We start from the raw sequence: 27,783 nt of genomic DNA on the forward strand, positions 1-27,783 counted from the left end.
AGTATCAGAAATTCAAAATGAGTTATATATATATATATATATATATATATATATATATATATATCCATAGATATGGAACTTCCCATTAAACATAAAAAGGCAGTTGTTCATGAGCTTCATGCACCTCAGTTCCATGGGGACAGAAGCTTTTGTGCTTTCGTGCTAGAGACCATTCCAGACCTCTTCATCTGGCTATTCATCTGTATCCTTTTTAATATCTTTTATAATAAACTGGTAAACAACCCTGGAAAAGCCCAGGAATTAGAGATAGGAGATATCACTGACAGCAGAGTGTGTATGGTTCCAAAAACAGAAGGATTCATTGCAAATCTGATTGAGAAGTCCTTACTATGCTGACAGAAGTATACTGTGGAGAAGCTGATTCACAGAAACTCTGGAATTTGAAAGATCAGTCAGAGTAAAGGGTTAAAACATTAAAAGAAGAGGCGATTCAGGAAAAAACAACATCCTGAGCAGAGATACCCACAGTGCTATCAAAGGACAACTGAGTAACACTATATATATGAGAAGCAGCTCCTACAGGAAAAGATCAGGCAAAAGAATAACATATCAAAAAGGGAGATGAAAAAAACAGAGAAAATACAGGAAACAATAGAAAATTCTAAAACAAAACCAAAAATAAGATACTATAAGAACTATACAGAAAATAGCTTTAGGAAATTAAAATATGGTAGCAGAAAGTTTAAAAATCAATAGAATGATCAAAAGACAAATTTGAGGAAATCTCCTAAAATATACAACAGTAAAGCAAAGTGATAGAAAGTAGGCACTTTTCCAAAATGTGAGTTTGCAGAAGTTTATTGCTTTGAATATTTTGGGGGAAGCTACTGAAAGGAGATGTACATATCTCCTAAGAGAATATGATGTTTCAATAGTGAGAGATACTATAAGCAATAAGAGAAAAAAGAGAATTATCAAATCCATGGAGATTAGAGAGTTATATAAGGAAGGATATATAATATACTAAATTAGCTATCAAAATTTCTATAATAGTAATAAAGTAAAAAGTGACTATGGAATTAAATGTAATTGTAATACAACCACATTGGAATGATGGGATAAGAGATATGTATTATGCTGGGAAGTCTGCAAGCTATGTAACAAAGCTGAATTCTCTTTGTTCATATTTGGAAGTGAAGGAGAATATATGAAACTATATTACAAAGAAATAGGAATATCATATGTTATTTATATACATGGAGATACATATGATAAGAAACAGCTGGAAATGTTTAAGTTAACTGCATCTGGGAAATGGTAATGGGGATTAGGAACACTGGATAGCTGATTGTTATCTCTATATAATTTATAGAACTATTTGATTTTTAAACTATAAGTATAGAAATATGTAACATATTACATACAAATATTTATTTTATATAATATATTTCATATAATATACATTTATTATATATTTATATTCATATAATATAAAAATAGAGTGTTATTTATTTATCATTTTATTAATGTCATTTAAATTCATGTAAATTATTTTATCAGTTTTATTTATATTATATATATTATAAATTAATTACATATGCTATAAATTGCATAATAAATACATATATTATATATTTATATAGTATATAAAACTGATAAAAGTAAAATTTCAAAATGATACTAAAAAGGAAACAAATTTTAACAGTAGGTATGTCTAGGTGGTGAGATCATGTATTTCCAATTTTCTTCACTATACTTCTCTGAATAATGAAACTGTTCTTCAGTGAACCTGGATTACTAGTATAATCAGATTTTTAAAAAGACTGAGAAAAAAACTGAGGAAATTCAACAATTGTGATTAAAATGACCTTACTATTGTGAGGAAATTATGACAAATAAGATGACTATTTTCTAAAAATAAGAAATGTCCTGATTTTTAAAAAAGAAAAAGTTGTTCAGTGTGTGATGTTTTTGGGTGTAAATAACAGAACTTTGACCCACAATGGCTGTATAAGATACATACTGTTTACTGAATAAGAAATCTAATGGAACCCAGTCCCAGGATTTGTTTGAGTACTCAAAGACATAATCCATAAATCAAGCCCTTTTTATCATTCTATTCCACCATCCTCAGCCTTGTTACTTCTTGGTCACAAGATGTCTCCTGCAGCTCCAGACATTCACATAACAAGATTCAAAGCAAAATAGGAGGGAAAGGGAGGGGAATCCTTTTAATACAGATCTCTATAAAAAAAAAAAAAACCTTTCGCATGTGGCCCCCCATAATCCAGATGGCCAAAGATTGTGTCCTCTATCGCTTACCCTCTGTTCTATATTTTCCATCCTTTCTGTATTTTTCATTTTAGATTATTTCTTCTGAATTACTGTCTATTTCATTCACAAATTATCTTCTCAGCTGTTAAATCCACAATGGTAGAATGTGATTTCACTTACTGTTTTTTTTCTGTTCTAGAATTTCTATTTGATTCTCTTTCAAATCTATGTCAATTTTATACTTTCCAGTCCTCTTCAGAGATTTTTTAAGTTGGTCTCATCTAAAGGAACATATAAGTTTTAACTATATAAATCTGTATAGTGAAAAACCCATCTTGAAATGTAAGATGGGAGTCCTGTTTCTATTTTCTATTCTTTGTCCTGTTTCATATTTATATTGTCTTGTTTCCTATTGTGTCTAGTGATATTTCATTGAATATTGAACATTAAATTTCAAAAGTTAATTTATTTGGGAGATGATGATATCTTCCTCTAGAAAATTTCTTCATTTGTTTCTGCCAGGTGCCTTCAAATACTTGAACATGAGATCACCGTAATTCAGTTTTAGGTCTTGAGATTTTTCTGGGCTGTCCAGGTGACACAAAGCTCATTGCCATCTGTGCAAGTGCCATTATCTTTCCAGTTTACCATTACTCCTAGGATGTTTCTTTCCATGTTCTCAGTCTAAAGAAGGGGTGATCAAACTACAGCCCACAGATCAAATATGGCTGGCAAACCAGTTCCAGCACATGGCCTGCTTTTGCATGATCCATGAGTTAAGAACATTTTTCACATCTTTAAAGGATTGAAAAAAAAAATGAAAGGACAAGATGAGTTGGAGACTATATGTGGTCTGCAAAGATATTATTCTCTGGCTCTTTGCAGAGAAATTTTGCCAACGTAGTTTGCCTGACCTCTACCTTTGTTAGATTCTGTACACCAAACTTTTGGCCCCTAGACCTGAAAAGCTTTTAAAAAGAGATTTAGCACCTCAGTTACTTATTCCAAATCAGCAAACTCTCCCAGGGAAAGGAGCCACTTTTTCTGTCTTCTCCCGTATCTTGGCATGGCAATTCTTTATTACATTTTTAACTCTTTCATGCTTTTAAGAAGACAATTTTAAGAAGTGGATTAAACATAAAAATTACCTTAAAAAAAAAAGGTAGGCGTGAATGACCTAGTCCACCATTGCCCAAAGGAAAAATCAATAAATTTTTTCAGATCTTCCAATTTGTTAATTAATATATTAATTTAATTTTACATATATTCATTAACTGTATTGAGTTAAATTTCAATTATATTTTTATTACTATAAATTATTTCACTGTTTTTCAAAGATTCTTGATAACTTTTATAATCTTAAAATATGCTCATATTTTAATCTTTTATTTAATATATTCAAGTATAATAAATATAATTTTAAGTTTGGTGTCTGATAATTCCAGTATCTAAAGTTTTTTGTTTGTTTGTTTCTGGCCCTTCTGCCATTTCATGTGGCTTTTGCTCATGTGCCTTAATTTTTAGTGTGTTTTGAGGTTTCTTCTGTGAACTCACATTTTTTCAAATTTTAATCTATGTGAATTCTTTGAGTGCTAGCTATATGGTGGGCTAGATACCCTGAATAACCCTTCTCCTGAAAGTAAAAAATAATGCTGGATGAATAAAATATAAACCTATGTATTTTAAATGTATCAATAAGCTCGCAAGTAAGTAAAGAACATACAGAGGTCAAAATGTGAGAATAAGAACTTCGAAAGGTAAATCTATATGAAAGTCAATTGCTCCTGGGCATATATCCAGAAGGAACCCTACTTCAAAATGACACCTGCACCCCAATGTTCATAGCAGCACTATTTACAATAGCCAAGACATGGAAACAGCCTAAATGTCCATCAACAGATGACTGGATAAAAAAGTGGTGGTATATTTATACAATGGAATACTATTCAGCCACTAAAACAGACAACATAACGCCATTTGCAGCAACATGGATGTCCCTGGAGAATGTCATTCTAAGTGAAGTAAGCCAGAAAGAGAAAGAAAGATACCATATGAGATCGCTCATATGTGCAATCTAAAACAAACAAACAAACAAAGTATAAATACAAAACAGAAACAGACTCATAGACATAGAATACAAACTTGTGGTTGCCAAGGGGGCGGGAGGTGGGAAGGGACAGACTGGGATTTCAAAATGTAGAATAGATAAACAAGATTATACTGTATGGCACAGGGAAATATATACAAGATCTTATGGTAGCTCACAGAGGAAAAAATGTCACAATGAATATATGTATGTTCATGTATAACTGAAAAATTGTGCTCTACACTAGAATTTGACACAACATTATAAAATTATTATAAATCAATAAAAAATGTTAAAAAAAAGAAAGTCAATCGCTGAACATTTAGTTGTTCATTGCTAAATCTACATAATGTGGCAGTCCTAGATAGAAAGTTAGGATGTCCTCTAGTCATATGAATAGAATATTGAAATCTTAGTTTCAGGCATGAAGGTCAGGCAAGTTTTCAAAGATCAATTGCAACAACAACCAAAGTTATTCACACATTTTTACAAGAGGTTAAATATCATCATTAATCATCAATGAGTAAGTGATTAATTAATGACTGCCTCATAATAGCATAGTCTGTGTGGATAAGACATGAAGTTCATCCAAATCCAGTTCTTCCTCCAAGGTGCATAGAAGAATGCATTTCTCATTCATCTTACATTAAGGGAGGAGCATGTGAACTAGTTTTAGTGAAAGAAATTTGAGCAGAAGTGATGGGTGCCATTTCCAGGCTCAAGAATTTAAAAGCCTCGGCATAATCCTCCAGCTCTCCACCCGTGCCTCATTATGGAAGACATGCTGAGGTGATGGAGCCAGAAAATGGACAGCTTGATTGCTAAGCCACTTCATAGAGCAGAGCTGCCCAGCAGAGTCACTTGACTTACATTAGACAACACATGCAGGAAATAAAGCCTTTTATGTTAAGTCATTACACTTTCAGAGCTAATTTATTACTGTAACATAGCTTAGCATTTCCCCAATGGATTCCATCCTACAAAAGCCAAAACCACACATATTTACTCTGGACCATTACAGGCATTATGCTAATAACAGCAGCAGAAGCAGCGGTTACAACAACTAACTTCTATTAAGTCCTTAATTTTTGCCAAACATTGTGCTAAGCACTTTGCGTTCTTCAATTCTTCCATCTCCACCACAACCCCATGAGATAGATATTATTAGTATCCCTCTTTTAACTTATGAGGAATCCAAATATTAGATAAAAGTCAAGTAATTTCTCCACAGTCCCAGAGCATGTAAGTTATTCTGGCTGACAGTAAGTCCCACATCTACTCTTTGACACTGCCTGTAACGCTTCTTTCATTCAAGAAGTATTTATTCAGGGCCTTACCAAGTGCTGGGCATTTTACTGCCGCAGCTACTGAGCGTAGGAAAGAAAACAGACACTCACTTCCCTCACAGAAGTTACTGTCTAATTTCATACAACACATGAAATCATACACAAATGTTCACACACACAAGCACATGTTTTCACACATAGCAGCACACAGATCATTTCTTGGACTAGTTCACATACTCACAAACCTAAGATGCAACTATTTGTTCTTTTGCACTCATCAAACAAATGCCAGGCACTGGGAATAGAAAGTCAAGAGACATGGCCTCAATTCTTAAAAGAGATTACCTTTTAGGAAACAAATCAATCAAATAGTCTCTCCTGAAAGAATGGTTAAGTAGAGGCTAGGAGGAAATCCACAGGAGGAACTCAAATTTTTATTACACTTATAAGTCACACCTAAAATTTTGTCCAATATACATTTAAAACTCACATACCCTCTGTGAAATGGATAGAATTCTGGATATGTTAATAAACCCATACTGACAGTTACAGCTTACTTCTCCTAGAATGGAGGTATTCTCACTCTTAGACAACTTTTTCATTAATTGAAAGGAACCCAAGATATAAAAATGCTGCTACTACTAACAACAATAACGATGTGCTAACCAAATAATAATGATAACAATGTGCTAAGCAATTAAATAAGATAGAGATGTGTATTCATATATACACTCATTTAATTCTCATATCAATCCTATGAGGGATATGCTGTGATTATCCCTTATTTTAGAGAGAAAGAAACTGAAGATCAGAGGTTAAATGATTTTTCTGAGATCACATTGCTTGTATCCCCAACTTCCATATACATCTGCTCATTTCCCAATCTGTACAGTTAAAAACCCATCCTCAAGTGTAAGTAAGTAGGAGTTAAATCATTTAAGCTGACCTGGAAATTAAGATCATAATCTAAAATCTTTCAGGGCAATACATTAAGCCCATCTTCTTCCAGAGTATCCAGTCCATGCCACAGCCTACTGTATATACTATCTTCATCCCACCTAACAGTAATAGACAGAACCTAGCTGCAGGCCTCTTCTGAGGAAAGAAGGCCCTAGCCTCTACCCATTGATTAGACCAAAAGTAGGCGGTGAAACAACCAACAGACACAGATTAACCAGCAATGTATAAAGTTGCAATGATAATTCACTAGGCCAACCAGATCCTCACTTCTAGATTAATGCACATGAAAAAAATACACATACGGCTAGCTGGTAGTTTATACAATCATTCAATAAATATTTATATTTACTAATCAGCTGCTATGTGCCAGGCACTGTACTGGGTACTGGAGATACACTAGTGAACTAAAAAACAAAGATTTTTGACCTTGCAAAGCTCACTGTCTAGTAGAAAGAAGGAAAGATAAATTACTAGGTAAAATAGCATCACAGATAATGATAAAAGCTATAGAGAAAAATCAGACAAAGGAAGCAGAGATCAAAAAAGCTGGAGTAGAGTAAGGTGGAAGTAGTCAGTGATGATATGAAAAACTTATTTTTAGGAGAAGTAACAGATGTCTTGTAGGCCATTGTACCCTGATTATGATTGTTAACTTCTGGAGGCTTTGGAGCAGGAGACTGATACGATCTGACTTAAACTTTTAAAAGATGAGTGTGAAATAAGGGAGACAAATTAACATACTGCTACAATAATCCAGAAGGAAGATGGTGGAAGCTTAAACCAAAGTGGTCCAGTTGGGAAGAAGTGGTTGAATTTTGGTTTTACTTGGCAGTAGAGCCACAGAATTTGCTGACACACTGGATGTGGGATGTGAGAGAGGTAAAAAAAAAAAAAAAAAAGAGTCGAGAATAACTCCAATACTATCCTGGCCTATGCAGCTAGAATAATGGCCTTGCCATTTCCTGACTTTAAAAAATGTACAGATTGGTCAAATTTGGGGAGAACATCAATCACTCTGTTTGGGAGAGAAGATCAGGAGTTCTGTTTTCGATGTTGTCTTAGTCATTTCAGGCTGCTCTAATAGAATATCACAGACTGAGTGGCTTATAATAACAGAAATTTATTTCTCACAGTTCTGCAGGCTGGGAGGTCCAAGATCGAGATGCCAGCAGATTTGGTGTCTGATGAGGGCCTGCCTCCTGGTTCACAGATGACCATCTTCTTACTGTGTCTTCACAAGGCAGAGGGGCGAGGGAAGTCCTTGGGGCCTCTTTTATAAAGGCACAAAATCCCACTCATGAGAGCTCAACCCTCATGACCTAATCATCTCTCAGAAGTCCTCACCTCCTAATACCAACACCCTGGGGACTAGGCTTCAACATATGAATTCTGAGGAGACACATTCAGTCCATAACAGAGACATTAAGTTTAAGATGTGCATTAGCTCTTCATGTGAAGGTGTTAAGAAGGCCATTGGATATATGAGTCTGGCAATTAGGGAAGAGGTTCTGGGCTGGAGATACAAATTTGGGAATCATTAACCTATGGTATTCCAAGCTATGGAACTGGATAAGTCAATAAGGATTGAGTAGAAATAGAGAAGAGATCTGAAGACTGAGTCCAGGGCAGCCCGGTATGATTTTATGGGGGAATCAGCAGGGGAAATGGAAAACCAGGAAAGCATGGGTCCTGAAATCCAGGTTGAAGTGTTTCAAGGAAGAAAAAAGATTAACTGTAATCAAATACTACAGATAGGTCAAGTATGATGAGGAATAATAATTGACCACTGAGAAGGTATTTGACCTGGACAATAGCTGTATGAATAGAGTGGTAAGCAGAAAAAGACTCACGGACATAGAAAACAAACTGTGGTTACCAGGGGAAAAAGACTGGGAAGGGATAAACTGGGAGTTTGGGATTAGCACATAGAAACTACTATATATAAAACAAATAAACAACAAGGCCCTACTGTATAGCACAGGGAACTATATTCAATTTCTTGTAATGAGGTGAAATGGAAAAGAATCTGAAAATATATAAATACATATACATATATATTAATTGAATTGCTTTGCTGTACACCTGAAACTATCATTGTAAACTGACTACACTTCAATAAAAGATAAAAATTAAATTTTTAAAAATAGAGTGGTGAGGATGAGACCCTGATTAGAGTAGGTTCAAGAGGGAATGTGAAGAGAGGAAACAAAAACAGTGAGCACAGGCAACTTTTTGCAAGGAGTTTTGCTATAAAAGAGAGTAGAAAAATGGGACAGTGGCTGGAAATGGATGTGGGGTCAAGTTTTTTGTTTTGTCTTGTATTTTTAAGAATGGAGAAATTACAAGATGTTTTTATGCTCTCAGGAATGATCCAGTTGAGAGGTGAAAAGTTGACAATGAAAGGAAGAAAGGGAAAATTGCTGGAGTGTTGTCTTTGAATGGGCACCCCTTGTGCCTGCACAAATAGAGGGTTTAGCTTTAGTTAGGAGCTTGAATGGCTCATCCAGAAGGCTGAGTATACGGGCAGAAATACAGAGGTTGGGGGAGGAGAGGGTTCATCAGATAGTCTCCTCTTGTGCTAAGAAAAAAGAGAAGCAAACATTGAGAAAGTAGCAGAGCCCAGTTAATAACAGCTCTGAATTGGAGATCCATGAATAGTTTCAGCTAAGGGTATGCGACAAGGAAACTCAATCCTTGGAGCAGCTTCCTTAGATACTGAGTGACAGCTACCTGTCAGTCCAATGAGGTTACTCCTAGTCTATATTCTTACCACAAACTCCAATTACTTAACATATTTTGAGTGCTTCTTTGTTCCTCAAAATCAAGGGAGCTTAACACGCCTGCAGAAACTTTAGTCCCAGGGGTGATATCTGAGCCTGCTTATTCTCCACTCTGCAGGATCTTGAATTGCATTTATCAAAACCCAATTTGTTATGGTTTTGACTACAGAGCTAATGTTAATGATATGACTTTTTTGGCCATTTCCAATCCTTTGAGACTTTGATACCAGGAATATCAGGTGTTATGGCAGGCATATGATGAATTTGAGTCTGCTATTCTGTTGTAGCTCTTTTGACACACTTTTTCTAGTGCCATTTTCATGTATCCATTATAATTTCTCCTCAGCTTTTCATCCATGCAAAAATAATTTTTAAGTGATGACATTTTTATGCCCAGATTTTGATAGTGATTCACTTCCCATACATTTGGTGTTTGTGATAGCAATTTTACACGAACATAGCTCTATCTTTTAGTACACCTACACACCTACAAATATCTGACATCTTTTGGACAACTCTTCAGTGCTTTTCATACCAATTCATAGTGTATTAGCAGCCATTTAGTGCAAATATTGATTACAAATAAAATGAAAAAATTAATTAGTTATGACCATGAACTAATGAGAAATTTCTTTATTGACAGTGGCATCTGTTGCTTTCCCTCTGTGAGTTAAATTGTTGAAACTTTTATGATCTGCCTTTTAGTTTTGGCAAAGAGTAGGCATGAAACTTTGGTATTTGGTATCCTTATAGTTAGCATGAAAATTTATACCATTTAGCCTTCATCAAGTACCACATTTCTATATTAGTAGGGTAGTAATAGGCTGTGGTAGCAAACATACTCCTAAATTTTGGGAGCTTAACACAACATAAATTTACTTTTTTTCATGTAATAGTACAAAATTGGTATATCTGTTCTCCTGGCAGCTTTCCTCCAGGCAATCATGCTAAGACCCAGGCTCCTTCTAATTTGTGGCTCTGTTGTCCTCTAGGATCTTACTACTTGCATCCAGCCAATGAAAAATGGAAAGAGGAAAGAAATGGCACATTCATTCCATAAAGCCTTGAACCCAAAGTGCTATATATCATTTTCGCTCCCATTCCGTTGCAAGAATTAGTCAATGGCCACAACTAGAAGCAATGGAGTTTGGAAAATATAGTCTCTGGCTGGTCAGCTATGGTTGAGCAACATCTGAAGGGACACAAGTTATGTTGCCTAGCAGGGTAGTTAATCTCCAGAGAGAGCTCCAAATAAACCATGCCTCACACTCTTCATACCTTTGAGTAGCCCCTTCCCACATTGAATCTGGGCTTCTCTGTGTCTTGCTTTAATCAAGAGAATACAGCAGAAGTGACTCTGTGACTTTTCTGGAACAAAACCTTAAGAAGGCCTTAAAGCTTCTGCTTTTGTGCTCTTTGATGGGCTGATCCACCAGATAAGAAGTCCAGCAACTCTGACAATGAGGCCATGTAAATGGCCACATGAAGAAGGAAAGACCCAGCTGTCCCACCACCCCAGCCAAGCCCAGCTTTCAGCCATCCTCCTCAAGGTGTCAGACTATGTAAGTGAAGATATCCTACGTGTGTGAGCCTCAACCATCATTTGTCTACAGCTGTGTGAGACATCCCAAGAAAGCCCAGCAGAATAATCACCAGACTGAGTCAATCTATAGAATCATGAGAAATAATAAGAGGGTTGTTGTGTTAAGTCACTAAGTTTGGGGGTGGTTTGTTATGCAGCAATAGATAACTGAAACACAGAGCTAGCGATTCTTGCTACAGTTTCCAAACAAATCCATCCATTACTTTAAAGGTTTTTCCTGACAAAGATCAGAAATTTATATTTTCTAAGGATGGAAAAAAAAACCTTTTTTTAAAGAATAAAAGTGCAAAATAAAATAAAATAAAAAGAATAAAAGTGCAATACCACACAAGGTACCAAAATGTCCACAAAATCCAAGTGGCTACTATGCAACGTTCTTCTTTGGAGGGTCAGGCAATTTTCTTTGAGAGCAGAGGGACCTGCTGACATTGTTCTAATACTACTTCCTAAGTGGTTAGTTAGATTTCTTACTAGTAAGCTAAGGAAAAAGGCAATAGTGAAGAAAAGTGAAAGAGAAAATAGGAGAAGAAGGGGAAAAAAGAGGGGAGGAAAGGAGGGAGAGCTCATGAGTTCCCAAGGAAATCTCATGAGGAAGAAACGTGTAAAAGAAAACCATAGAAGAAAAGAACTACCTAACAAGTCAAGACCAAAGAAATTTAATAGCATAGAATGAAGTTCAAATCAGGAGAGTGAAAGAAAGAGGAATAGTATATTTTATTTATCTTAGAATGGCCTGATTTATAATAATATGATTTACATTTCACTGCAATGTGGAGTAATTTCCAGTAATTATGCTCAATTTTGAGGGAATTTTTCCCTTGAAACTCTTACAAATCGGTTTAGCATTTCTCTGTACCCAACTGCACGTTTGCCATAAATTTGAAACAGTAGCAGCCTCAGTTAAAGTTCAAAGATTGACATATGCCATGCACTGAAATCCCACAGTACCAGGATGAATCCTATGTGAAGAGTCCTAACAGAGTAACATTATCTTGATGAACTTGCCAAGGTAGGTCAAATGTCAGGACTTTAATTTGGTAGACTCTAAAATCTGATTTTATCTTTTATCAGTCCACTTGAAATGAAATGGATTCATCTCTCAAGGGCAAAGTCACATTAAGCAAATTCACAGATACTAACTTATAAAACCAGAGGCCAGTGTGCTAATTTATAATGACTTACACGTTTATCAGCAGAACATCTTTTGCTAAGCTTCTAGCACTAACAATCCAAACAGTCCTTGTAAAATCACATTCTTTTGTTTGATGTGTTACTATCAGGCTACATTCAAGTCCTGCTCACCTATGAATCATTGCATTACTTTAAGGTGACTTAGCAAGTCATACTGCCTTTACTCAAAGACAACACTGACTTATATGTACTACTACTACTACTAATAACAGCCCATGGGAAATAAAAGAAATGCACTACTGAAGGTACACATTGACTTGACTGTATGTGGCATGCAGGCTTTGGGGTACGTTATTTGTACCTCATACTGGGTAGAGAATTATTGGTTACATTTACTGAGTACATACTATGCACTAGACATTTTATTAGACTACAATAGTGAAAAAGAACATGCATGATATCTGCCATAATGGAGCTTATATTCTAGTGGAGGAGTTAGTTATCACATCAATCACATTATAGAATGAGAAACTCTAGTAAATGCCCTGAAGGAGCCAAGAGGATGCTATGAAAGATAAATTAAATGGATCAAGGAATGGACAAGTAAGTTATCACCCAAAAGGTAAGTAAGAGCCAGCAGGTAATGAGTTTACACAAAAGATGGGCTCCACAAAACCCCTGAGGCAGAAAAGAGTTTGTCATGTCGAAGGAACTGAGAGACCGCCAGTTTAGATGGAGCAGAATGGGTACCTGGGAGTGGTGTAGGAGATAAAATGGCGGCAGGATGACTTCACAGGGTTTTCAAGAACTTTGGCTTTTCAGAATACTGAGTGAGATCAGGAGCCATTGTGGAGTTTTGAAAAGAGGGGTAACATGATCTGACTGAAGTTGTTAATGGATCCCTTTGGCTACATGACAGTCTGAAGAAGAGCAAATGTGGAAAAGAGAGTTCAGTGGGAGGCTATTGCAGTAACCACACATGCCATGATGGTGGCTTAGACTAGAGGGTTAAAAGAACGTTGAGATGTGGGATGGATTTAAGATACTTTTAGGAACTTTTAGAACTGACAAGGCAATATCCACTCATTAGAGGCTAAAGAGGAAAATATCTTCTCAAACTTAACAACTAGTAGCTTCGGTCTACATGCTTTCAGCCTTACAAATAGCAGGCATTCAAGAAATATTTATTGACTTGAATCTCTTGAACATTAGAGCACTGAACATTAGAATCTACTCTTGAATCAGCACCATATGGTAATGATAAAAGTAGCGACAGGCCTTCCTCACTAATCTAGGCTTAATGGCTTGGTTCCAACTGGAGAGGGTGGTGAGTAGAGAAGGCAGGAAAAAAAAAAACCTTTTCCTTCTTTGCAAGGCACTGGAGTGAAGAGAGGGGCCTGCCCAGGAGTCCCTCTGCCAGTCATGTCTGTCACATCGTATGCTGAGACTTGTGTAGCAGAAGGAAATGTGATGCCTCAGCAGTGCCCGTTCCTAAAGAGCCAAAAACATGCTTCCAAACACAGTGCATGATGTTTCTCAGGACAAAAGGCATCACACTAGGATGCCAAGCAAATGTTTTAGATGTCTCAAATTGTCAAACTCTGGTCTAGACTTTCTGACTCTCTGACTCTATACCAACTATGCTGCCCACATCACTCCAGGATCCCTTTAAAATTTTATATTCACTCAAGACACATTCCCTGCATCCCTACTGTATGCCAAGCCCTATGCTGCAAGATGAAAAAGACAGTCCCTGCCCTCGCAGAACTTGAAATCTAACAGGGATGGAAAATATGTCATCCTTATCAACATTAAGTGCAGTTTAACTATAGGTTTTATCAAAAGGCTCTGATCTTTTTCACTTGCTTGTTCTCAAAGAATGCCATGGACCTGGTATTGAACCATACTCTGGTATTGTAGCTTGTTCTCCAATAAAATGAAAAATGTAAAACCTGACATCTAAAGTACATTTACCAGGTGACTTTAGATACTCTTTGTCTTAATTTATGATTGACATTTCTTCAGCAGGAGCTTTTCTTTCTTTTTTATTTTTAAACAGAGGTACTGGGGATTGAACCTAGGACCTCACACATTCTAAGCATACACTCTACCACTGAGCTATACCTTCCCCCTTCAGCAGGGGCTTTTAGTTTCTCACTCAGTTGAGTAATTAATAACTGACAAACACTAGAAGGATCCCTATTTTAAAGGACCCACCATCCTTTTTGTAATGAGAGGAATCCTTTTATCAGGTGACTACTTTCAACCTTGCAATGCATTTGTTTGCAACCAGCAATTAGCAAGGCTTTCACCCCCTCCAACTCTTCTTTATCATTTTCCCAGGGAGCCTGCATAAAGAGCAGTTAATCAGGTTAACTCATCCCTCCAAACAGCCCAGAGAGAGCTAGAACCCACAGAATCCAACTACCAGTGCCTGTGGGAGGTTGGGCACCTTTGGGGAGGACACCTGTAACAACCCTCTGTCTGTCCTCCTTAGGCACAGAGCCCACATCACTCCCCTTCATGTTTGTAATTCCGGTTTTCCTATGATTTTCCACTTTTCCCTCTTAAACCAATTATATTTCTTACAGTATTTATGTTCAGAGTTTCCAATTTTGTTCTGCCTCTTCCAGTTTTCCTTTTAATTTCACAGAGAAACATCTCCAGCAAGTGAATGTGAAAAGACAATGACAAACACATCATCCCTAGAAATACATGCTCCCTCAGCAATAAGAGAGACAGTCAGTGACTCAAAAGCATGTTGGAAACTAACATATGTGGGGATGGTGTTGGTGATGATGATGATGATGGCAATGTGGTCCTGATATCAACGCTGCTGATCAAATAAATGACCACGGCTGATTGCAAAGCCTCAGCTTTCCTTTCTGCAATGCCCATCACCGCCTCATTAAGGCTTTGAGAACAAATAAAGCAATACAACCACTGAACCAACACTACTTCAAACAAGTCAATGGAAATCCCGTGCTATATAGCTCAAGCTGTTTCTAATCACATAGTTACCATACACTGTCAGCTGCATCCAAATCTGAGAATTGAGGATGCTTGACTCTTGCAACTGACCTTGATGAGTTCCATACACTCCTAGGAACCAAGTTCTGTACAAACCACAACAAATGATTAGAATTACCAAGCAGGACTACTAAATCATACCTCTATATCAAACCAGGTTGAGAGAGCATTCATTTGTTTCACAACATGTTTTCCTATTTTAACTAAAAAGACACTTTCTTTTTTTTTTTAATATTTTATTTTTTTAATGGAGGTACTGGGGATTGAACCCAGGATTTCATGCATGCTAAGTATGTGCTCTACCACTGTGCTATACCTTCCTCCTAAAAAGCACTTTCTTAATAGCCCTCTCTTAGAGGTGTTATCAAAGAGAAGGCTCTTCTACTTTTCCTAGAAACCAAGTCCTGCACCTCTGCTGAGCATGTGAAGGAGAGTGGTGAAAAATCCCCTACCCTGCCCTTCTCACATGAGTGCTTCAGCAAATCAAAGCCACTCCTCTGGAATTAAAACCATGAATTACTTTGTTTTCTATAAGCTCATTTGTATGAATGCAAAATTGGAGTAGGATTTGTTCTTCAAGGAGAACATTTCCTTTGTGGTTTCAGTGAATGGAATGCCAAGTGTGAATCAAGAAAGATCTATGAGAGTAGTAAGACTTCGATAAATGTGCTGAAATAATGCAAAGGAATTTCACAGAAACATGTTTATGGTTCCTTTTCTGGACAGGAAAAACTGGAGAACTGAACATCATTTACTGAACCCCACGCTAGAGGCCACGCACAGCACTGGGGCCAGGATTAGCTACATAATTTGCAGAGCCCAAGGCAAAACGAAAATACAGGGCCTTTCGTTCAAAATTCATTATGAACTTTAAGACAGTGACAGCAGAGCATTAAACCAAGTGAGAGACTCCTCTAAACGTGGGGCCCTGTGTGACTGCAAATGTGGCACTCCTGGCTGGTGCTCTGGAATGGTGCAGGGAGGGAATGATGACACCTGACCTGGCTCTGCCAATGAGTGTCAGGGAAAGTTACACGGCAGAGGTAATAGCTGGGCAGGGTCTTGAGGAGGTGGCTTTCTCTAGACAGAGAAAAGGAGGCCCCTGGGAACAGAAAGGCATTCTACAAAGAGGGAATAGCATTTGTTCACTCATTTACCAGATACTGAACTCCTACTTTGTTCAAGACACTGTGAGGATCTAAAGATGAAAAAGACACAACTCTTGCTCACCAGGAATTTACAGTCCAGTAGAGAAGACAAAGAGTAAACAGGAGACTATATGGAAGTTACTATAAACTGAGTGTCTTTCCCCAAAATTCATATATTGAAACCTAATCCCCGAAATGATGGTATTGGAGGTGGAGCCTTTGAGAAGTGATTAGGTCATGAGGGTGGACCCCTTATGAAAGAGACTCTAGAGAACTCCTTTGTCCCTTTTTCCATGTGAGGACACAACAAGAAGACAGCCATCTATGAACAAGGAATAGGGCCCTCACCAGATACCAAATCTGCCAGCATCTTGACCTTGTACTTCCCAGCCTCTAGAATAGTGAGAAATAAATGTTTATTGTTTAAACCACACAGTCTATGGCATTTTTGTTACAGCAGTGCAAATGGACTAAGACAGAGGCATTCAATCATTCATTCATTTATTAAGCATCAACTGTATACCAAGTACTCAGATAGGTGCCTGGGGTATAATTATAAATATCTAGACTTGGTCCTACAGTTCACTGAGAAAATGTGTAATTTAGCAAGCACTTACAGTGAAGTGTGGCATTTACTACAATTGGAGAACCCAGAAAGAGTATTTAATTCAGTAAGGATAGGAGTTGGGTAGTAAATTAAGGAAATTTTCCTGCAAGGGTTGGGGAGGGGAGTTGTAAGACATGTTTTTAAATTCAAATTTTATTCGAAGGGCAATGGAAAGGCATTGAAATTTTCAAATAGGGATAGGACATAATGATTTTAAAATTGCCCTGGCTACTATGATTGAAGGCAAGCAAAAGCAGAATCTACGTGAGGACTAATATTATGAAAGGGAAAAAATGTACATTTGTATCCTCCTATTAATGGTTAACAAACAAAAATGGCATTACTTAAGTTATCTACTATGGACATAAGCAACACCTAAAGCTTTATTTGTGTTGTCATAAGCCAAACTTGGCCACAGATATAGGCAATAAGTGTGTGTGTGTGTGTGTGTGTGTGTGTGTGTGTCTGTACACACACATATGATAAACCTTGCAGTATCATCAAAATTCATCATTAGCTCTTTCAAAATGCAGGCATTTTGCCATATTTATAAGTGATTACAATGTACACATTGAAATAAACACAGGAGCCAGATAGGTTGTAGGCTAAATCAAATCATTTTTCAGCCATGGACCATATTTCTTATATTTGTTTTCACTGGTACAGTCTTTGACAGATAGTAGATGTTCAATAAATGCTTGCTAGCAAATTTATCTGCTTGGTATTTAAGAGCATTACACCATATGATTTAACATAAGATTACACGGTCATGCTTGCAAGCTATTTCTCCATCTTTGTTATCTGACACAGCCAAAGAATGTTTGCTATGATAACTGAATGTTCTAAAAAAAAAAAAGTTGTTGATGGGAATCTCCTTTTAAATGAGTGACAGATGTGCTTTCGGCAATATTATAGATTATCAGCCTTTCTGAAGAGATACACAGTTTGTGATGTAACTAGTCAGGGCTGGGATGGAGTGGGATTACAGAACCTGGAAATGGGGAAAACAAGGTTATCCTCTGAGAGCTCAACTTTAAAATCAATATTTAATGAGCCAGAGCGGGGATATGCAATCACCTTTAAGACACAGAAAGTCTCCCAAGGCTGTAGGACTACACAATAACAGATTGAACCCATTAATATGACTAAAGAAATGTGTCCATCAGAAGAGGGCTTGGTTACCTACAGAAGAGGAAGACATAAAGAGTAGCCGAGGCGAACGGCAGTGTCATTCAAACCCTGTCATAAGCTAAGAGCTTCTAACCCCATCCTTGTAGTGAAGATGAATGCCTAGAAGTATAATATATTAATATTATATATCATAATATAGATAATAATATTTTAATATTATATATTCATTTATATAATTGATTCACTAGGGTTTTGTTCTATTCTCATGATGTAACATTCTTCTTTTTTACATTTTTTACTGAGTTATAGTCATTTTACAATGCTATGTCAATTTCCAGTGTAGAGCACAATTTTTCAGTTATACATGAACATACATATATTCATTGTCACATTCTTTTTTGCTTTGAGCTACCATAAGATCTTGTATATATTTCCCTGTGCTATACGGTGTAATCTTGTTTATCTATTCTACATATGCCTATCAGTATCTACAAATTTTGAACTCCCAGTCTGTCCCTTCCCACCCGCAACCCCCTTGGCAACCACAAGTTTGTATTCTATGTCTATGAGTCTGTTTCTCTTTTGTATTTATGTTCTTTCTTTTTTTTTTTTTTTTTTTAGATTCCACATATGAACGATCTCATATGGTATTTTTCTTTCTCGTTCTGGCTTCCTTCACTTAGAATGACATTCTCCAGGACCAGCCATGTTGGTGCAAATGGCATTATGTTGTCGGTTTTTATGGCTGAATAGTATCCCATTGTATAAATATATCACCACTTCTTTATCCAGTCATCTGTCAATGGACATTTAGGCTGTTTCCATGTCTTGGCTATTGTAAATAGTGCTGCTATGAACATTGGGGTGCAGGTGTCATCCTGAAGTAGGGTTCCTTCTGGATATATGCCCAGGAGTGGGATTCCTGGGTCATCTGGTAAGTCTATTCCTAGTCTTTTGAGAATCTCCATACTGTTTTCCACAGTGGCTGTACCAAACTGCATTCCCACCAGCAGTGTAGGAGGGTTCCCCTTTCTCCACAGCCTCTCCAGTATTTGTCATTTGTGGACTTTTGAATGATGGCCATTCTGACTGGTGTGAGGTGATACCTCATTGTAGTTTTGATTTGCATTTCTCTGATAATTAGTGATATTGAGCATTTTTTCATGTGTCTATTGATCATTTGTATGTCTTCCTTGGGGAATTGCTTGTTTAGGTCTTTGCCCATTTTTGCATTGGGTTGTTTGTTTATTTCTTATTAAGTCATATGAGCTGCTTATATATTCTGGAGATCAAGCCTTTGTTAGTTTCATCTTTTGCAAAAATTTTCTCCCATTCCGTAGGTTGTCGTTTTGTTTTGTTTATGGTTTTCTTTGCTGTGTAGAAGCTTGTAAGTTTCATTAGGTCCCATTTGCTTATTCTTGCTTTTATTTCTGTTGCTTGGGTAGACTGCCCTAGGAGAACATTTTTGAGATGTATGTCAGATAAAGTTTTGCCTATATTTTCTTCTAGAAGGTTTATTTTACCTTGTCTTATGTTTAAGTTTTTGATCCATTTTGAGTTTATTTTTGTGTATGGTGTAAGGGAGTGTTCTAGTTTCACGGATTTACATGCTGCTGTCCAGTTTTCCCAACACCTTTTGGTGAAGAGACTGTCTTTATTCCATTGTATATTCCTGCCTCCTTTGTTGAAGATGAGTTGACCAAAAGTTTGCGGGTTCATTTCTGGGCTCTCTATTTTGTTCCATTGGTCTATGTCTGTTTTTGTCCAATACCATGCTGTCTTGATGACTGTAGCTCTACAGTATTGTCTGAAGTCTGTGAGAGTTATTCCTCCAGCCTCTTTCTTTCTTTTCAGTATTGCTTTGGCAATTCTAGGTCTTTTGTGATTTCATATAAATTTTATTATGATTTGTTCTAGTTCTGTGAAATATGTCCTGGGTAATTTGATAGGGATTACATTAAATCTGTAGATTGCCTCAGGCAGTATGACCATTTTAACAATACTGATTCTTCCAATCCAGGAGCATGGGATATCCTTCCATCTTTTTAAGTCTTCTTTAATTTCCTTCATCAATGTTTTATAGTTCTCCATGTATAAGTCTTTCACGTCCTTGATTAGATTTATTCCTATGTATTTTATTATTTTGGGTGCTATTTTAAAAGGAGTTGTTTCTTTACTTTCTTTTCCTGTTGATTCATTCTTAGTGTAAGGAAATGCAACTGATTTTTGTACGTCAATTTTGTAACCTGCTACCTTGCTGAATTCTTCCATCAGCTCTAGTAGTTTTTGTGTGGGCCCTTTAGGGTTTTCTATATATAGTATCATGTCATCTGCATATAGTGACACTTTTACCTCTTCTTTTCCAATTTGGATCCCTTTTATTTCTCTCTTTTGCCTGATTGCTGTGTCTAGGACTTCCAAGACTATGTTTATATAACTCATTCACTAGGTTTTTGTTCCATTCTCACCATGTAATATTCTGATTATGGTTTTGCTTCCCATGGAGACCAGCCTACAGCCACCATACTCAACCTTGGTTGCACATTGACTCACCTAGGGAACTTAAAAAAAAATATGGATGCCTGAGTCCTACCTCAGACATTCTAATTTAATCAACCTGCAAAATAGCCTGGGCATAAGGATTTTAAAAGCACCTCAGGTGAATCTAAAATGCAACCAAGATGTGAATCACTTATGAGAAGGGAAAATTGGTTCGTATTCTCAGACTTCGGGTACTCTAGGTCCTGTCAAGGTGTCAGGTATGAAGTCCTATCCACAGACGCAGCAGTTTAGTAAAAATAACGGCCTTTATGTTTTCCATATTGGTAATTAATTGCTATTTGGAGTCCCAGGTGGGGGAAATTTAATCTTGGTCCCCTCCCTTTCATCTGAGTTGCTAAACTGGTGAGAAGACATTAGCATGATCGGTTCAGAGTCTGTCCTTGGTCTCGTGTTGCCTCACTGACATCCACTGAGCTGTCTTTATTTCCATCTGGTCTTTGGTCCTGTCCACACAGATCACTGCCATATCCTTCTGCCAAGTCCTGACCACAAGGCTTCTTCAAGTTTACCATTTCTCTATGCTATGTTTGTGTAGCTCTCAGGTACTCAAGAAGTCCTCTGCTGCTCCTGCACCACTCAGGATATTCGGAGGCTTCCTCAAGCCCACCCGCTAACCTCACCATTCAGGCATTTCTACCTTGAGGTCCCATCGTTTCACTGGACCCCATCTGGGAAAAGGGAGTAGGAAGCACAGGTCTCCTCTAGTCTCAAATTCCCTCAAACTCTTTAAAATTATAATTACGCTCCTCCACCTCTGGGACTCAACCTAAAGAGGCAGGCATAAGCCACTTACTCAAAGACCCCACCCAAATCCAAGCTTTCTTTGATTTCCCATTGACTTCCTTTCCCCCCATCTAAAAGCTTAGCTGAAGCAGAGAAATTGTGCTCTCATCACAGCCAAATCTAGTGTTCATTGTTACTGCTCAGGTTCCTGTTTACCCCCCAGCCCCCTTCCCAGAGCTGGGCTTTTAAAACTCAAGAGCCAAGAAGGACTTCTCCAGTCTCATCTGTCATCTTTCCCCAAAGGCAAAGAATGGTGCGGCTGCAGCAGACGAAATGAAGAGGAGAGGGGTTGTTGAAAATAAGCAGGGATTTAATTTTTTAAAAATATTATCTTGCCACAACATTACTAGTTCTCAATTTAAAGTAGGAAATTGGAATTTAAGTTATAATCTGGATTTAGTGTAACTACAGTGATTCTGAGCCTTCTCTGCATTATTCATGGACTTCTATAGGGGTCTACTACAACTATAGACCTTTCTCCAAGAAAAATGCTATGGATACATACTTTGCATACAATTTTCAGGTGCCCCAGGGTCATCTGAATCCAAAGACCCCAGATTAAGAAGCACTGACCTAAAGGAAAAGAGTATGTTGGTCATGCCAGTTGCATCCTTGTGAAAATTATTTCTAAGTGTTCAATAATAACTGCTCATTCAGCCTTTACATATCAGTCTTATGAACTTGACCACTATGAATCCAACTGTGATAACTGAATCTGCTCTCAGTGGGCTAACTAAGCACATTCCTGTGCTTGCAAGATTGACAGATGGCACTGGACTGAGATAAAATGCTGTGAGGCTTCCTGTGTTAGAGCAATAGCCTTGCCTCCAGCATACATATTTTTGTCCTCTCATTTTAATTTTTTCATGAATAAGGCATCTTATCCATACAGCAAAGCAACCTTCCAGCAAGAGTATATAGAGCACTACTATGCATCAAGGCCATGCTAGAGGAAAAAAAATTGTCATGGCCCTCTAGGAGCTTACAAACTAGTATGGTAGGAAAACATAAAGTACAGACTATCTTGGACAGAGCATGGCAATCTACAGCCCACAGGTAATATATGGCCCAACGCTGCCTGTAATAAAGTTTTATTGACACATAGCCACACCCATTCATTTATGTGTTGTCTGGGACTGCCTTTGTGCTACAATGGCAGGGCTGAATAGTTGCAGCAGAAACTCTATAGCCTGTAAAGCCTCAAATATTTACTATCTGGCCTCTTACAGAAAAAGGCTGTTGACACTGGCTCTGGTGCCATGCTTCTCAACCTTTCATGTGCCTGGGAATCACCTGGGGATCTTGCTGAAATGCAGATTCTAATCCAGTGAGTTTGAGGTGGGACCAGAGATTGTGCCTTTTTGGCAGGCTCTCAGGTGATGCCAGTGTTACTAGTAGAGGGACCACCCCTTGGTCTAGAGCTCTAGAACTCTGAACTGCTAGGTTATTCCCTGAGTGTTTCTCTGTGTCTGAGAAAGGTCCTTAAAGGTATTTTCCCCATCTTACAACAGGGCAATACATTTCTCTTGCACAGTTGTTGATTATATATAGTGTAGATTTAGAACTTCACACAGTGCCTAGTGCACAGTTATCTCTTCATAAATGGTACCTAGTGCAGTAGAATGCTCTGCTTTTTATCTCTACCTTTCCTAGTGGAAAAGGTGCCAGGAAACTCTCACATTTGGAAGGATAAATCACTATAGAAATTTTAAATACTTCTATTATTTTTCATAGGTCTAGGCTCTCTTGGGGGTGATTATATTCTACTGTCTAATCTTCTAGTTGTTTCCCTAAAGGGTCGAGGGTCTTACAGATCTATTTTAAGCTTTTCACTGTAAGCCCAACTCAGGCCCAACTCATGGAAAGAGAAAATGCTATTCCTAGCTTAGATTTTCCTTTTCAATCCCCCTTTCCATTCTTTGAGAACACACTCAAGAATCCTGTAGCCCATATATAACCCATATCATACAAGGTCCAGATATGTGTAGAATACCACACTCTGAAGAGGCATGCCAAAATCTACACAGTAGTCTGAGTTTAATGTCTTACACCGCTTCTGATACAGGAAAAAATGTGGGGCATGAGAGGGTGGCCATGTCTCAGGTCCCAGGAGAGTCCCTGGGACATGCCCCATTAAGTGAGGATCCTTGGCTTCACACAGGAAACAATTCAACGGTGAGCCATAGTTGAGTAAAGGTAGATTTATTCAGAGACATACATACTCCATACACAGAGGGCAGGCCATCTCAGAAGGCCAGAGAGAGTGACTGAGGCCTAGAAAACACACATTCCATAGACAGAATGTGGGCCTTCTCAAAAGGCAAGAGAAAGATCACAAGGTGTGGGGTTGTTAGATTTTATGGGCTGGGTAACTTCATATGCTAATAAGTGGGAGGATTATTCCAACTGCTTTGGGGAAGAGGCTGGGATTCCCAGGAATTGGGCCACCACCCACCTTTTGATCTTTTATGGTCAGCCTTGAAACTGTCCTGGCACCTGTGGGAGGACAGTTTAGCAGCCATTGTATTTCAATGAGTGAATATTGTAGCTCAAGGTCTACTGGGAGTTGAATCTTCCACCATCTTGGTGCTGATGGCTGTGTCATTCCTTTAATGGCTGTGCCCTGCCCCCTTCCCTCCTGTCTCACTTACTCTCAAAAGTTTATGGTAACAGAGGACAAAGGAAAAACTGCCTTCATGTGTTCTGAGAGGTTTTTCAGTTGAAATGATGCCTCAAGTTACCTCAGTGGCTTCTGCTTTTAAGTGTTTAAAAGAGTGAATGGAGACAAAAAGTACCTTGAAGTATTAGTTTATTTAAATGACATGACCTTGAAGGAATACACCTTTAAGACACTAGACCATCTGGGGAAGGCATATCTGAAGCTGTCCTTTAATAAATGTCAGGTCCAAAGACCTCATAAAAATGTGTTGGACATACAGAGTCCTAGCACATGGCAAGAAGAGACCTTAAAATGATACTGGTCTTATTCCACCAGGTATAAAGAACTAAAGCCTTCCTGGATTCAATGGATTCTAAAAATTATGAAAAATTAACCCAGACTTGCCAAGCCATTTCATGACTATACTGATTACTTCCCAATTTTCTCTCATCTCCAAGACAATCTTCCTATCTATACTCTGTTCTGTGATTCTGGGGCTGGGGCTCTGCACACAACATTTTCCAGACTCCCATGACAGCTGGCTCCCTGACGGTTTTGCTGATGGGTGGGACTAGCAGGAGACTAGAAGGCAGGAGGGGAGAACAGACTTCCTTAATGTTTGCGGTTATCACTGGCATGGTGTCAGCAATGAGACAACAGCTTTGGCTCTGGCATTCTGCTTCTGCCTCTTTGGGAACTCCAACATCTGTGTAATCAGTTCCCTGTATTAAATATCCACTATTTGAAACAGTTAGAGTGGACTGGTTTTCCTGACTAGACCTAACTCAAAGTTATCAGATCAAGACCAGTAAACCAATAAAGAAACAAGTCCCCAGAACAGCAGGATTCTCAGCCACCTCAGCCTCTCTCCAACTTCTTCAGAGTGGCTTATGTTCTAGCATTTAATGATTCTACTAAGTCCTCAGTTATACACAGAGATATCTAATTTGAAATTCTAGATGGGTTGCTGGGTAGTCAGGCCACCCAAGATGGCTGTTCTCTTGTACATTCCCTGCTCTCGACCAGTCCCTGCCTCACCTATACCCTACTCACATGAATGACCTTCCCTCTTAATCATAGAGTCTAATCAGTAAATGCCTATGTACTTGCCTCTGGCCCCAGCTAGTGAGTGTTCTAAGCTTTACATCAGAACACCACCACTTGGATGACAGCTTATCAAAGGGGTAGTGAGGGGCGTGCCCCTCTGCTGGTTTCCCTGGCAACCAATGAGCCAATCTGAAGTCAATTACCCCTATAACTGGTAATCTCCCTCTTCCCTTGGTAGCAAAGTCTGCCACCACATCCTGCCTGCTGCATACCACACATGGTGGGGTGTCACTCCAGGACCTTGCTTCAGATATGTAAGATCCCCCTATCTGTTAAACCACTGACATCTCTGTCACTGACTCCGGTCTCTTTCTTCTGTCTCCAGGCTAGGCAAGTACATGGCTTTCAGGTCTGTGGGGTGCAGACCAACAGTTGCTCAGCCACTAAGATAAAGGGAAAGACATTGAAAGCCATTCACTGTGAGAAAGACTTCAGCTAGCTGGGGTACAGAAGTTCAAGATAACTATTTACCATACCCACGAAGTTCCCCAAGCACAAAGCTTTCTTTAAAAACCTACAAAATAAATTTCATGGGCACAATTTCAGACTGAGCAAAAAGAAGCCAATACGCCATTCTGGGTACATGACTATGATATCATCAGGAATGATATCACAGTATCTACCTCTTATCTTTTGATGTATAGGAGCTTGATGTATCTTATTGTATCTGTAGCTGCAGATAGTGTGTGTGCACTGGGGAGGATGGCCCCCAGAGAAACAGAACAGATAGTGTGTGTGCACTGGGGAGGATGGCCCCCAGAGAAAGCAGATAGTGTGTGTGCACTGGGGAGGATGGCCCCCAGAGAAACAGAACCAGGTATGGCTTTCTTGACATAAGAGAAGCCATTTTTGACCTAAGCCATTTTATGATCTAAGCCTGGCCACAATGCTTGTCCTTGAACAGGTCTAAGTAATAATGATCTTAAGAAAACAAAAGGACAAATTTATGAGGCAAAGGAAGTAACAATAGCAAAGATAACAAATCAGTTGTAAATACTCCTAGTTCTATTTCAATGGTAAAGACTAGCCTAAAGCACTGTCTTGAGCTGTTTTGCAGAATTTAAATCCCCCCTCAGGCACTCAACCACCAGATCAACTGGAATCTAAGGAATGATGATATAGACCTTTTCTGACCCTCATGACTTCAATCAACTAAAGCTTGGACTCTTCCTATGGCCCATGCCCCTTCATGAATATGCATATACCCATAGCTTACAATTTCCCCAATTCTGCTGTTTGGGGAGACACTGCTTTGGGAAAGATCCCTGATGTTCTCCTTACTTGCTGCAAGCAATAATAAATTCTTCTTTCTCTCGATCTTTGGCTTGGTTGTGTCTTGTGGCTCAACACACACCAAGGGGCGAATCCAGTTTTTGGGTAACAATTTCTTCTTTGGAGTAAGTGAGGATAGAGAGGCTTCTGGGAACCACACTTGGTAAGCACAGAACCTTAGAGACTAATTATAGAAATCATGCTGGCCAACTTCTGAAGGAAGACATCTATCTCATGGTAGGAAGACTCAGGAGACTTCCTGTGCTCAATAGTGAAGAGTGAGCAAGAAAGGTGAAGGCTACCCCTAAAAATTACTTCTTGCCCCAAGGAGAACTTGTAGGGGAAATCCCCCTCATATATGATGAATCAGGGTCAATCAGGGAAGAATCTGGGTGCAATTTCTCAAGCAGAACTCGGTGTGCTTCTAGACCAGGTATGTGGGAAAAAGTATAGTGAATCAGAGTAAGATTAGGGCAGGAAGATTGCCTTTAAATTACAGGACAGATCTAGAGGTAGGTTAAGAACCATATAAATTAAAATTTAGGCCCTAAGTGGCAAAGGGAAGCAAGAAAATCATCTAGCATCCAGGCTCAGCTACTCAGCACTTGGGAAGCCTGGGAAAAATACCACCCACACATCAGAGCACAGTTTTGTGTGTGGGAATTTTCATCCTAAGGATCTGGACAGAAAACAGAGCTGGAAAGGACCTTGGGAAAACGCTTCCCATTCCATTCACCAGAGACAAACTAAGAAAGGAGATGAACATAAAAAAGATTTTTAATCTCTGCTTTAGTGTCTACTTTAGAAGTCACCTTGGTCATATCTCAAAGGGCAATTATGTTTAAACAAACAAAGGAGGGACAGGCAGAGATAGAGAATGTGCCCTGCCCTTCTTCCCCCACCCTTTCAACAGGTTGAAAACATAGAGTTCTTTTAAGAAGACATAATAGGATTCTGAGGAAGGGATGCAGGGCATTGCTCAGGTCAATAAAAGATGAACTCTTGGGTGCACTTGGCCCTGCACCATAGGTTGAGGCCCAGGAGGAGCTAGTACTGGGGGAGGGGGATCTATACTGAGTCCTGAGCAATAACCAGCAAGAAGTATATCTATCCCAGTACCACAAACTGGGTTACAGCCCACCTAGGCAGTCCACCACTTTAATGGTTCTCAACCTCACAATTGCTGTGGGATGCAAAGCTAGCTTATCACCCTAGTCACTACCTAAATCACATCTCACTTGCCCTTTTCTGTACTTAAGGTGGTGGTGGTCATTGTTTTCCTTAGCTGCTATGTGTGCTGGGGGCTGGAGCTTACATTCAACACTCTTGAGGGATGGATTGGAGAAAGCTAGTGCACCCAAAGCCAGGGAGGACAAAGGAATGGCCATCCTCATCACACCATT

Source organism: Camelus bactrianus, chromosome X, assembly GCF_048773025.1.
Source record: "Camelus bactrianus isolate YW-2024 breed Bactrian camel chromosome X, ASM4877302v1, whole genome shotgun sequence".
Lineage (NCBI taxonomy): Eukaryota > Metazoa > Chordata > Mammalia > Artiodactyla > Camelidae > Camelus > Camelus bactrianus.